At 40.0% G+C, this 12,962-nt stretch overlaps 1 protein-coding gene across 2 annotated transcripts in view; it reads left to right on the forward strand.

Moving 5' to 3' along the window:
* The window catches only part of gfra4a (GDNF family receptor alpha 4a), a 266,508-nt gene that overhangs the window by 64,174 nt on the left and 189,372 nt on the right, over nucleotides 1-12,962 (forward strand). The window contains exon 2 of one of the 2 annotated variants that reach the window (XM_071498094.1): nucleotides 6,001-6,073. The exons of the other annotated variant lie outside the window; for it this stretch is intronic. The gene's annotated coding sequence lies outside the window, so the exon portion shown is untranslated. The remainder of the gene's footprint in view (nucleotides 1-6,000; nucleotides 6,074-12,962) is intronic. 2 annotated transcript variants of the gene reach the window in all.

Below are 12,962 nucleotides of genomic sequence, written 5' to 3' on the forward strand. Positions count from 1 at the left end.
GCTTTCGTCTGGCTCCTATTGCCATTGACTTGCCTCTTTTTCTGTCTTCTTTCCCTTTCTCTTTCCTTCTCTATCTCTCTCTCGTCTTTTTTCTCTCACGATCAGAATCACTTTATCTTCCAACTTGGATAAATACACCAGATCTCTCATTCTATAATTGCTTTCTTTACCTGTTCATCTCTTCATCTCCCCTTCTCTGGTCCTCCCACCTCTTACTCTCCTTCTTGTCCTTTTTCTGTCTCGTTTTCCGTCTTTCTGTCTGGTCCGAGGCAATTATATGCCTCCCAGCTCACAACTAAAGGCCTTTTTTTTGGAAGCAGGAATCCCCTTCCACCCGTTATCCCACTTGGCCTCCCCCAAAGGACCCAGTGGAGTCCGTCACTTGCAGGATATATTGAGTGGAACTTAATTAGATGAAACTTGTGACACCAGCCTGTGCAGAGGGACCTCATATGCAGTGCAAAGTATAGTAAAAAATATTAATGACATACCACTCAACAAATACAAACGGTTTCATGTGTCAAATGACTATTTGACCTCTGTCTTTTTTCCATTTGCTCACACCATTTCCTCCTCTTCTTAACTAAAAGCTTTGCAGCTTTTTGCTGAAGCTCTTTCCTCTCAGTGGTAACCCTTCCCTCCCTCTTTGTCTTTCTTTGCCCCTTAACAACACAGTTCCACACTCTGGCTCACTTAGTACTGCCTGGTTCTTTCTTAAGGACCCTGAGGAGTTGCTCTCTTGGGTGTACCCTTGCAAGGTTCAGAGTCAAGCACAATTAGATTAGAGTTGTAAACAAATGTAGTGTGACCTCACATGTGGTGCAGAGGAGCCACTGTTCAATATGTCACACAAATATCAATATTCAGTGATATTTATGTAAACAGTCAGTCTATATGTCCCCTGGTTTCTTTCTCTCTTCCAGTGGTAATGTATTCATCTTTATTTGCCTTCCTGCTTGACACCTGCACTTCCCTCTTCATACCTCATAGGCTGCCTTCCAAAGGACCTCAGAGGCCATGTTTGCAGGGCATGCTTGTGAGATATCAAGTGGAACTTAATTAGGCGAGCCTGGTGACAAAAACAAATCCTCACTGGACCTGATAAAATGCTGAGGAAAGGTGCAGCACTTTTGATTGAAGTTACTAAAAACACTGAACAACTTTGAAGCAAATTTCTAAAAGTCCATCCAGATATTCATCTGTCCATCTTCCACTGCCTCTCGGGCTCTGGGTTGCAGATTCAGCAGGTCAACCAGGGTAGCCCACAATGCCCCACAATCCCAAGCCACAATCCCCCAGCTCTATCTGCAAGATCCCAAAAATTTTCCAGGCCAGATGGAATATGTAATTCCTCCTGGATGGTCTGCTGTGGGGTCTACTTCCGGTTGGATGTGCCTGAAGTGCATCCACAGGGAGGTGGTCAGGAAGCATCCTGATCAGATTCCCTAACCATCACAGATAGTTTCCTTTTAATCTAAAGGAGCAATGGTTCTACTCCTGGTTCTAGAGCTCATCCTCACTGATTTCAGTCCCTTTTATCCATGAGCTGATTTTTTTTCAGTCACTCCCTAACTCATGACTGTAAGTGAAGCTTATGCCAAACTAATGGCCCATGTTTGCATGAACTGAACTGAAGCTCATATAGGGTGTTTGACCATGTCTAAAGGCGAAGAGTAATGGTTCAGATGGCTGTTCAAACATCTGACAAGCACTGAGGTCAAAGCCTTCTGACACACCTACATAGTTAAAATAAATAGTCTCTACTATCTGTTGGTATCTTTGATAAATTATGGCATAATTTTGCAAAAACAATTGTTTTTGCAATATTTTTATTCTCTATTTTCTTGTTGTAAACTTGAATTATGTTTAGTTTACAAAAGAAGAATCAGGATAATCAGATCCAAGTTATCCAGAGTAACTACCTGAGTAAGAGGAGCCACCATCTGAGCCAGGCATTTAGGATTTTTTTTTTTTATTTGCAAATTTAAAATGCACATTAACAGATGGGTGGAGGCATACTTTACAACAACAGATGCTCTGTGTATTTTCTCTTTCTCACACTGTTTCTTATAGCAACAGCCTTCCCTCCTCATCCGTAGAGGCCCTCCTGCTGTGCACCTCCATTTTCCTCTCTGTACCTCTTGGCCTGCTCTGAAGGACCTTACATAGTCCATGTCTTTGGTTCATGCTCGCAAGATACTGAGAGGAACCCAATTAGATTAACTAAGTGGCACAAACAAATGCAGTGGGAGCACACATACAGTGCAGAGCACCAGTGCAAGACCTGTAATGAATGTATTCCTCTTTATAAGCTTCTTTTTATCTGCATTATGAAATTATTAGTGTTCAGTTCTCTATTCACAGCTTCTCTTCAATTCCCATCTTCTTCCTCACACCACATCTTTCTGTCTGACCTGCAGCAATTACTGTTCTAGCTCTTTGTTAAAGCCCTTTCGTCTCCCCAGCAACACCACAATTCCCTCTTCCCTCCTTCGTGGGTGCCTCCAAAGCAGCCCCATGTCTTTCCTCATTCAGTACCTCTTGGTTCTCTCTGAAGGACCATCCAGTGTGTCTCTGGGGTGTACTACTGAGTGTAGCACAATTACATGAACTTTCCACAGGCTTAGCAGACGTCACAGATCACACCACTTCTTCAGTTTTAGCAGGACAGGCTCAGTCAGAGCAGCGCCAACAGAGGTAATTAGCTTCAGATTTCATGTTCTTACTTTGGTGGTGTGTTGTAAGAGAACCATCGGAATCATGGGATTTTTTTTTTCCCTTAACATAGTGATGAATTGGAGGACTGAGGCAGGAAAATGTAACCTGTCAGAGATGAACTGTTGCGGATTAACAGCCACTCCCACACCACACACATGCTTCCCAGACACTTATATTTCCAGCCATAAATTTTAGTATTGACAACCTCATCCATCACATCGGATGCAATTCTGAGAGTAGCTTGGTGGTTTTGGTTTTAACAACCTTCCGCTACAGTCCTTTATGCATAAATCTGAGGACTCTGCTCTTTGGTGTTTTCCATCACACCTTTTCTTATTTCAGAACTAACGGGGTGGAGACATAGTAGCATTGTTGGGCCTATTGGTCACTTAGCTTTGTGGGTGCTACATCTGATGAATAGTTTCATCATAAATTAATCTACAAATAATTCTTCTATGATTAAACATTTAGTTTATAAAACCCTAAACAAGACCAAGAGTCCCCAGTGATGCTAGCAGCTCAGTGCTTTGAGCTACATGCTAACATCTCCAGGCTAACATGACAAGCCTAGCATGCTGATGTTTACTTGCAGGTATAATAGCTATGTCTATGTCTATATCTATCAATGTTAACCATCGTAGTAACAGAAAGTTTAACCAAATGATGGCACTGATGAAAAGTTCTAGGAATCAAGAATGTCTTCACAAAATTTTGTGCCAATCCGTTTAGCGGATATTAATTTATTTCTCTGGATAAGTGAGACCTTTTGACCCACAGGTGGTGTTAGAGGGAAAATCAGGGGATCACCAAAGTCAGCAAACTGTATCTGTTCAGGATAATGACTGTCTCTACCAAATGTCATGGAAATCCATGCAGTAGTTGTTGAAATATTTTACCCTCAAGCAAAGGGATGAACTGAAAGACTGATTGGCATTACCATTCCTAGAGCCATACAGCTAGTATGGCTAAAAAAGTTGCTTTTGGAGTATTATGTCATAGTACAGTGTGGAGGGGAAGTTCAGCTGGGGTTCCTTCCTCTTACAAAGTTCATTTACCTCTAGCACTTTCTGCAGAGTTTACAGTTCTTGTTGCCCACAGCTTCCTTTCCAGCATTTCAACCAAATTTGGCTTTATTCTTCTATTTCTGTAAATATTTCTGGACATAGTGGGCATAAAAAGAAAGTCCAGTGACTGCCCAAGCAAACAGATCTGTACATTGGTAGAAATAGGTTACATGTGCAGTGTTAGTCTCTGTCTTCTCCTGCTTAACTTTCTTTCAGTCTTTCCTATTCCCCGTTTCCTACTCAATTTTCCCTTCACACTGTAGACTCATATACTCTATATAGACTATTTGCACTGCCCCTCTCTCCCACCACACTTAATTTTTTTCTCTCTAAACACCTGCTCTCTGTTGGTTTTTCAATTTCTCTGTCCTCCAGTCCTTTATATGCACTGTGTAACATAACACACTCTCTGATCTCTCTTCCATTATCTTCTCTCTCTGCCTCACCATCTCACCATTTCTAGAATATACTGGCTCTCTCAGTTAATTTGTTAAACTAATAATCTGTGACATTTTCACACAAATGTCCATCTCTCTGAGAAACTGAATTAACTGAGCACTGATTCAGCCTGTATACTAAAGTCATCAAATGTTTCACATTTGAATTTTTAGCCATGCTAGTGGCATGGCCCCAGGGATGGCAGTCTCTGCTAAAGTGCGGGACCAACTACTTTAATCCAGTCTAAAATATATCAACAACTATTGGATGGATTCAGGTGAAGTTTTTAATTGACATGTATGATGCTCAGGGGATGAATCCTAGTGACCTAGCATGACATGAAGAAAACACAATCTTTCATTTTGTAAAATAGCTGCCTGCCAAACAAAGTTGTTCCTACAACCATGTCACAAATACATTTCAAGTTTCATTTCCTTTTCCTTTTTTTTGCTGCAAAACAATCTTACATATTTCCTGTCAAATCTAAGGCTGGAGCACACAAGGTAAAGCAGAAGCAGTTATGGGCTGCTAATTCTCCTTATGATGGACTTGTTTGTTTACTGTAATTATACTGACACCTCAAATTATTTGTGTAGGGATTTATTGTTGTTAAATTGCCACATGTAGCAGCTTCAATTATGCAGTCAGTTTAGTGTTTTTATGACTTTCTTTTTTGGCTTGTTCTCTAAACACATTTAGTATCTTGTCTTTCATTTCTTAAAGTATGCTCATTGTTTACTTTTAATCTCCCCCAACTCTCTTTCTCTCAAAAGCACATACATCTGCACTTTCAATATAATTTATTAGGCTCTTAATAATAATAAATAATGTTCACTTTTTACCACTGTCCTCTGTTGCTGTCCTCTTTCCTCTACTGATTTCCTGGTGTGTTTTGATCGAACTGTGTTCTGGACGGGAATCTCCTCCTCCACTGGTATAATCGGTCCGGAACAGGGTCCAGGTGCAGCACGGCGGGAGACCGCTCCTTCCCCCGGAAACCTAGTGATTACAGGACAATTAGAGTAAACACTAACAGCCGAGCTTTATCCCAAACACAGCCTTTATCAGTCAGCAGCCCGCTTCTCTCTGGGCAACACGAGGCATTTATCTCCATCTAGACAGACAGACAACCCCTCCGGGCAGCATCCTGCATGAAAATAGCTTCACTGTAAACATGTTCATCTTGAAATGCTCTTTAATCTGGTATTGAGTTGTATTGTCTCATTTTGTTTAAATGTTGCAGAAATTGTAAACACAGTTAATTGAAGCAAGAACATTTCACTTGTTTCCACTGCAAATATATTTTCAAATAATGTCCCTGAAATCACTCACAAAAAAAACAGATTCAAGTTTCTAATATTAAAGTTAAAGTGTAACACACAGTGGTCAATAATGTTAAAAAGATTAACTTTGTCTCATGAGTTATACATTCTGTTGCCACTATTCTATCATATACACTGACCCTCTCTGACCTGACTGTAAACATGCAGTGAATTATTGTAAAGGAGAATCAGGTGTCTTGTGAATTTTATCCCACACACTCTGTAGCTATTAATATTTAAAACCACATCCCTGGCAGACTCAGTCATGGTTCTGATGTTGCCCTGTCTGCTCCCTCCGCCTGCTCTATAAAACAAAAAACTCATGTTTGTCTCATTCAGGTAGGAACTTATCAAGGATCTAAGACTAAGTCACTTAGTCAAAACCAATTCAAAGTTTGAATCAGGAATATATTCATTCTAATACTCTCGATCAACTGACCAACACTTTTCTTCTTTAGGAGCCTGTCAGACTGTTGATGTCCAACACTGACTCCAGCTTCCTTTTGGCTGTAAGCCACAGGCCATAAGCAGGTAGGATAACCAAACATATAAACCATGGATAGAATGTGCGATGTGGAAAAACATATATACTTAATCATATACTGTAAATTACTGTAGGAGGTTCCATTACATCATATTTCACACTCCTGCTTTTAAGCAACAAACATTCGTTGGCTCTTGCTCATCTGATGTGAAAACGTGCTGCTTTTCTTTGTTTTCTATGGTAGTCGTTTGATTAGTGCAGGGCTTGTAAGCAGTATCGCTGCATATATTTATTTTGGCCTTCAGGTTTGAATGAAATGTTTATAGATGTTTTTGACATTTCAATGTTTTTGTGCCTTATTGGTTGTTGATTTGCAGAAGGTCCCAGCTATCGAACAGCAAATTCAGGCCTGTCGTATACACAAAGCTTTGTTGTTGAACTGAGGAACACACCATTAAAGAAAATGAATTGCTGAAATTATCCACTTATTTCTACAAAGCTTCAAGCCACCTTTAGACACGCTGCAACTGATTCTTAAGCTCAATGATTGGACGTTTCCTCTGTAGTTCTCTTCTGGACTCGCAGATGTTTTTCTCTGTTTTGAACACAGTCTTGTCCGTCTGATATGTTTTAAAGCGCCATCATTTCTGCAAAGCCGATGTTCATTGTTTTGTAAGTGATTTATATGGACTTTCATATCCATCCAAGTGTTGGAGGAGCTCCAACAGCCAGGTCACGTAACGTCGTCTGTGTGGAAAAATAAAAAGACCATGAACTATTTAATACAATTAACACAAGTGGTATATCTGGGTTCTCTTGCTGTCATGTGAAGCCGACAACACACACAAAGAAAAAGGAAAATTGAATATCAAGCCTGAACATTTCTAAGGTAACTCTTGTGAATCATAATACTGAAATCAAGGCTGTGTAAATAAAACATAAACATTATATAAACGGTAAGTATAAAAGATGTAATATTTACCACTGTTAGGCTGCCATAAGACTGCAATTTTGGGGGTGGCCCGGTAGTCGAGTGGTTAGGGTGCGTACCATGTGTGAGCATGTCATTCCCCTCTCTCTATCCCCTTGTCAGTCTCCACTGATCTATCATAAAGGCACAAAAAGCCCAAAAAAAAAAAAAAAAAAAAAAAAAAAAGACTAGGGAATGTTCTTTCACAACGTTCTGTGACTACCAATTGACTAAACTGCATAAATTGTACACACACACACACACACACACACACACACACACACACACACACACACACACACACACACACACACACACACACACAGAGTTTGAGAATTATGTGTGTGTGTTTGAGTTGAACTTTGAACTGAAGTAATTTGACCTATGAAATACTGGAGTCTGAATGGGCTGGCCACAGGGCCTCTTGACCAAACTTATGGTCACCTTATACTCACCTGTGTAGGTGTTGATTACCTGACATGTTCCCGCTGTGTTGCCTCAGCTCTGGCAGCTGTTAAGAGAGAGGAGAGCAACAGTTTTCCGACCGCGCACACGTTTAGTCATGATAAATTCCTGTTTTGAATATTATGTTTTGAAAAGTCAGGAGTATATTATTTAATAAAATCCATTCAAGTTATTGAAAATACTATACATCCGTGCGCGCTTGTAAGTGTGTGGGTCGGTTTCTCCACCTAACATCCGATGGTCAAAAAAATTTATGCAAACGTTTAGCCACTACAATTTTTGAGCGACCTGAAGGCCTACAAAAATGAAGAAAAGACAGATTAACAGGGATGCTGATTGTGTGCATTTTGTTTGCTTTTTACCAGTATTGTGCTGCTTCTTACTTCAACACTGGTCAACAATGGAGTGAAGTGCTCTTAACATTTCAATCCATCTGAACACATGTTTACTATTAGTTTTACATTGAGATTCTCAGCAGGTTATTCTCATGTTGTCCAGCTGTCCTGCTGCTGGCCAATCACTTTTAAATGGACACTATAATTTAGGTTAATGATGCCCATTCACTCTCTGAATTTGTGTGTGTGTGTGTGTGTGTGTGTGTGTGTGTGTGTGTGTGTGTGTGTGTGTGTGTACTGTACATGCCTGTGTATGCTGCATAGCCGTGAGGAAAGACAACTTCAAACACAAGGACAATGGCCATCCATCTGTTCTCCTTCCTCCTCTGCATTCTGTCATGCCTGTCCCCTCTGCACTGCGCGCCGCTGCCGTGAACTCTGGGAAACTAGTGTCCTGCAGCTGTGTATATACTGGTCCTGTGGCGGTGTTGCCTGCACACTGCTCACAGTGTCACGCTGCTGCTTTCTTGTAATATATGATGTTGTACAGTGTGCAGCCCCCACTGGCTCCTTTCACTGCAGAAGAATCAGAGCATGAAAGTACGTAATTTATTTAGAATACATCCAGTGTCACAGTAACTTGTGCTGTGGTGCCCCTTGTTATCTTAGTCTGTTTGCAAAAGGATGAGGTTCATGCTTTCCCTTTTATTTGCAGGAGGAGAGCAGTGGAGAACCAAACCTCCTCAGATTTTAGATATTCTACACCTATTCATTGAAAGTGAACATAAAGAGATGCAGCTATGTTGTATGAGCCTCATATTTACAACAGGCCTACGGGAACCTTGGTGGTGCTGATCCAGAAATATGTTAGCAACCTACATAGCAATACATATCATAACAAGGAGCGGAAGTCTGGCAGCAATGGAGAGAAACTGCTGTAGTCCCACATTTTGCGATGTACAGGTGTACTCCAGGATCCTGTGACATCACCGTTGGGTGTGGTTACAGGTGCAAAAAACCACATAGCTGATTATCCAGGATAAATAAACGATAAAGAAATCTGGATCCAATATCCAGACTGGACTACTTCCACAGGAAGTTGTGAGCTCAGGATCAGCATGGTGTCAGTTGTCTGGTATTAGGGTGGCGACAAAACACTGCCCACACTTGCACACTCAGGAGTTTGAACAGAATCTGTCTGGAAAATGTCCTGTCTGTTAGTGTGAGCCCACCTCAGAGGAAAATGACAGGTTATTATAACATGTTTTTTTTTCTCCATCAGTTCCATCAGTTATAATTTGCATTGTGCCCTTTAAAGTAGTTGTTGAGATCTCTTGGCTGCATCACTGATAGTATGTCCAGTGGGGCATCAAGCACAAGCAGTCAGCTAGTTTCAGGTTCCAAACTAAATTATTAGATAAGAAATTAAGAGAGAACAGTTAAATTTTCGCCCAAACTGTTCCGGTGCACATCCAGCCTGGTTTAGATGTCTGACCACTCATGTTTTTTGTCCTGTTCGACCTATTTTAACCAACTAATAATCATTTTTAATCATTGATTATTTTCTTGATTCATCCATTAATTGTTTTGTCAGACAATAGCAAAAAATATTCCTTATAATTTCTCAACGTCCAGGGTGATGTCTTTAGACATCTTGTTTTACCAGTTCAAAACCCAAATATATTCAGTTTACCATCATGGACAGAGAAAAGCATCAAATTGCAATGTTTTGAGCTTCCAGCAGTTACTTCTCTGAGTAATTTTGTATGACCAATAACCAAAGCTATTATTATCATGATGTAATAAACTATCGTTTTCCTTTTAAGTAACTGATGCAGTGTCAAAAGATTAATCCGGATACTTCTGCATGGTTAATTATCCAATATCAAGTTAGACTGCAGACTTTCTAACCTCCAGTCCAGATTGTATGTGTTTTTGCTGCACTCGCAATTCATTCATCCCTCATATTTAGTATGCGTGACTGCAGCTTAAGGTAGCTTCAAGTATTTTTTTATTTATTTACTTTTATTTTAGTTACTTAACTATGTGAGCTGTGAGCTTCTGAATGCTCAGGACCACTGTGGCTTAACAGATTCAGTGTAGACACAGATGAAAAATTGCTGCTGTATATGTATATGTATATGTATATGTATATGTATGTTACACTGCTTTCCAGTATAAGGAGTAAGAATAAATGAAGGAGGGGAGAATCCACGAGTGGTATAAACCCCAGTAACGCTGGATCGGCAGTACATAGAAAAATAATAAGCATCAGTGTCATGATGCATCTTAGACTTTCATCTACTCTTCACTGTGGCCTCATGCTCATTACTCCACTGTGCCTTGACCTCTTCCCTTCCTGACCCTCGCCCCCAGTGTTGGAATGACCTTCTGACCTCAGCCTGCTCTCTGGCGTCAGTCTCCACACATGCTGCCCTCCTCACTTTCACTGGATATGCATGCTTTAGTTGCTGCTGTCTTGTATATTATCTCTCCAGGGACAATAACACTGTATATAGACCTGTTATCTCAGCATTGAGTCTGATTTTACAGCTGAATCTTGTTCTTTCATTAAGGCCGTCTGCACAACAGCATCAGCTAAATGCTTAACATCTAAACTGAAAGGCTTCGCAGGCTTCACTGTTTTCATTGAATACCTCATTTTCCTTTGGGTATCCACTCCGTCCATCGCATTTGCATTTGGTACAAACACAACAACATAATGTGGATCGCTATTTCTTTTTGATCACAGTCAACTGGCCAGGCAGGAAAACAAATAGGCTGTTTTGAAATTGACACAAACATTAAAGTGCAATCAAAGCCATGATCTAAAACGTTCTATTTAATGTCAGCCATTCATGTGCTGATTTTAAATTGCTAACAGCACCACGCTGTGCCAAGTGTCTATAATCATAGTGACAATATACAATATTCTGGCCTGTAGGCGAGAGCTCCCTCTTCAATTATGTTTCTCTTGGCCTCAGATTGAATCTATTACTGTGTAATTGCCTCTATATCTCCAACTATCACCCGCAGCAGTTCCACAGATTATTCACACATATGGTGGGTAAATGTTTGGTGGAAATCAATGCTATTTTTAGGGGCTGCTGTTGACGTTGAAGGTGCGGTGTCCTGAAACCACCCACAGTTGCTGAACAAAGTTATTGGAGGACTATCTTATCCCATATTATTAGTCATGGAGACTAGGGCAGTTTCTCCATCAAAGAATTTGGTGGAGTGAAATGAAAAAAACTGAAAAAGGACATGTAAGCATAAAGCTGTGACAGATCATTTTCAGCAATTCCTGTGGTCCCAGGTGGGCGCGGTTCACTGCATCAAGACAAGTCGGATAGCATCAGTCAAACTGTCAGACGCTGAAGAGTAGAAGTTACTCTAACTTTACTTTCCTGTGATAGTCCAGCCTCTGGATCTCAGACTCCAAGCAGACATTTATAATGAAATATTTATAATTTAACTTAATGCGCACACTGTCCTGGTCAGCCTTGTGGAGTCAGGTGTCTAGTCTCTATTCTGCTGGTGGTTGGGCCTTCAGATGGTGATGTTGGCTGGTCAGCTCACAGGTCAGCACTTTGATCAAAAGCAAAAATATCTTGACAACTATGACAACTATTTGCCACAAATATTTGAGGATGTTTCTTAATGCACACCACATAACTTCTTCTTCAGGCAGTATTTTCAGCTGCTGCTCTCCCTTCTTGTGAATTTTTTTAGTATCCATTGATCCATCCATTAGCTATGCTGCTTATCCTTTAAGGGTCACAGCAGGGCTGGAGCCAATCCCCTCTGACACCGGATGAGGGCAGGTTTTTTTTTTTAGTATGTCAAAAATAATTTTAAATAACTTCACTGACCCACTAACCTTTCATCTATAGCCGGGGTTTACAACCTGTTTTGCACCTCAGGTAATTTTTATTGTTGTGGATTGACTCATGTTCAGTAGATGCACCAGTAAAAGGAACGCAGCATTCAGATTGAATTGCTAAGTGGCTGCAACTCCTGTCTTCTAGCAATAACGTCTACATACTATAATACTATGAAGTGTGTAATTTATGATACCAAACTATTTTAATACAGATGATGCATTTTCTTTGTTGGTATGAAACCTGAATTGAGATTGACGTAAAAAGGAAACACCTTTAACAGATTTGTTAAAGGTTCAACAGTTTAAATGTATATAAAAACAGATCCGATTTGTTTCTCTCTACAATGTTTTTGCGATGCAACATCCAGTGGTACCAGTAGTCTATGGGCCTGTGAGCTACGGATGAACGTTAATCTTTTTGGTGACCTCTTGCCCTTCCACTTTTACACAAAATGTCTGCCATGGTGAAATGATAGTGCACTGATAGTGACATCAGTTTTACAATGTACGAGAAAACCACCATATGATGAACTTTGATTATAGGTTTCACAGCTATGATCACACAACTACATCACATCTGCGAACATCCTGCTGGTCTACAGTCTTCATTTTGAGGTGTGACCTCACTGTGGAGTTTATTTATTTCAGGTTTATTGTCATATCAGATATTTGGGCAAAGAGAAATTTGTGCGAGCCAGGATGTTATTCTTACAGACCAGCTCTCTCCACACACTTCATTTCACCAATGTAGTGATACACATGGTAAACACTGAAGTCAAGTCAGTTTATGTATAGAGCACATTTAAAAACAACAAATGCTGACTAAAGTGCTTTAAAGAGAGATTCAATTATGGCATTGTTTGATTGATGATTGCAATCAAACAATAATAGAGGATATTAGAATAAAAATGTAGTAATGATCCAATGAGAGGAAATAAGTCAATTAATAAAAGTATAGAATGTCTTGATAAATCATATCACGAAAGTCAAATAAAATACGTCTTCTATACGTCGTCTGTATGTCTTCATAATGACAAATAAAAGGATAAAGTGACATCTGTGTAATTTATTTATTTATTTTTTTCTTTTTCTTTTTCAACATGCTTTTCCAGATGCTCAAACACAGTACTGAAATATTAAATATTCACAGTAAACGCTATATAAACAGAGCAGCTATATGTGAAGAGTGGAAAACATCATTATGTGGTTTTACAGCCTGAAAACAGCCTAAATGAGCCAGCAACTCCAGGTCACAGCAGTTTTGCTAAATGATGGCTGGTCCT

The sequence above is a fragment of the Trachinotus anak genome, unplaced genomic scaffold, assembly GCF_046630095.1.
Source record: "Trachinotus anak isolate AG129_WGS33_773 ecotype Australia unplaced genomic scaffold, CSIRO_AGI_Tana_v1 ptg000015l, whole genome shotgun sequence".
NCBI lineage: Eukaryota > Metazoa > Chordata > Actinopteri > Carangiformes > Carangidae > Trachinotus > Trachinotus anak.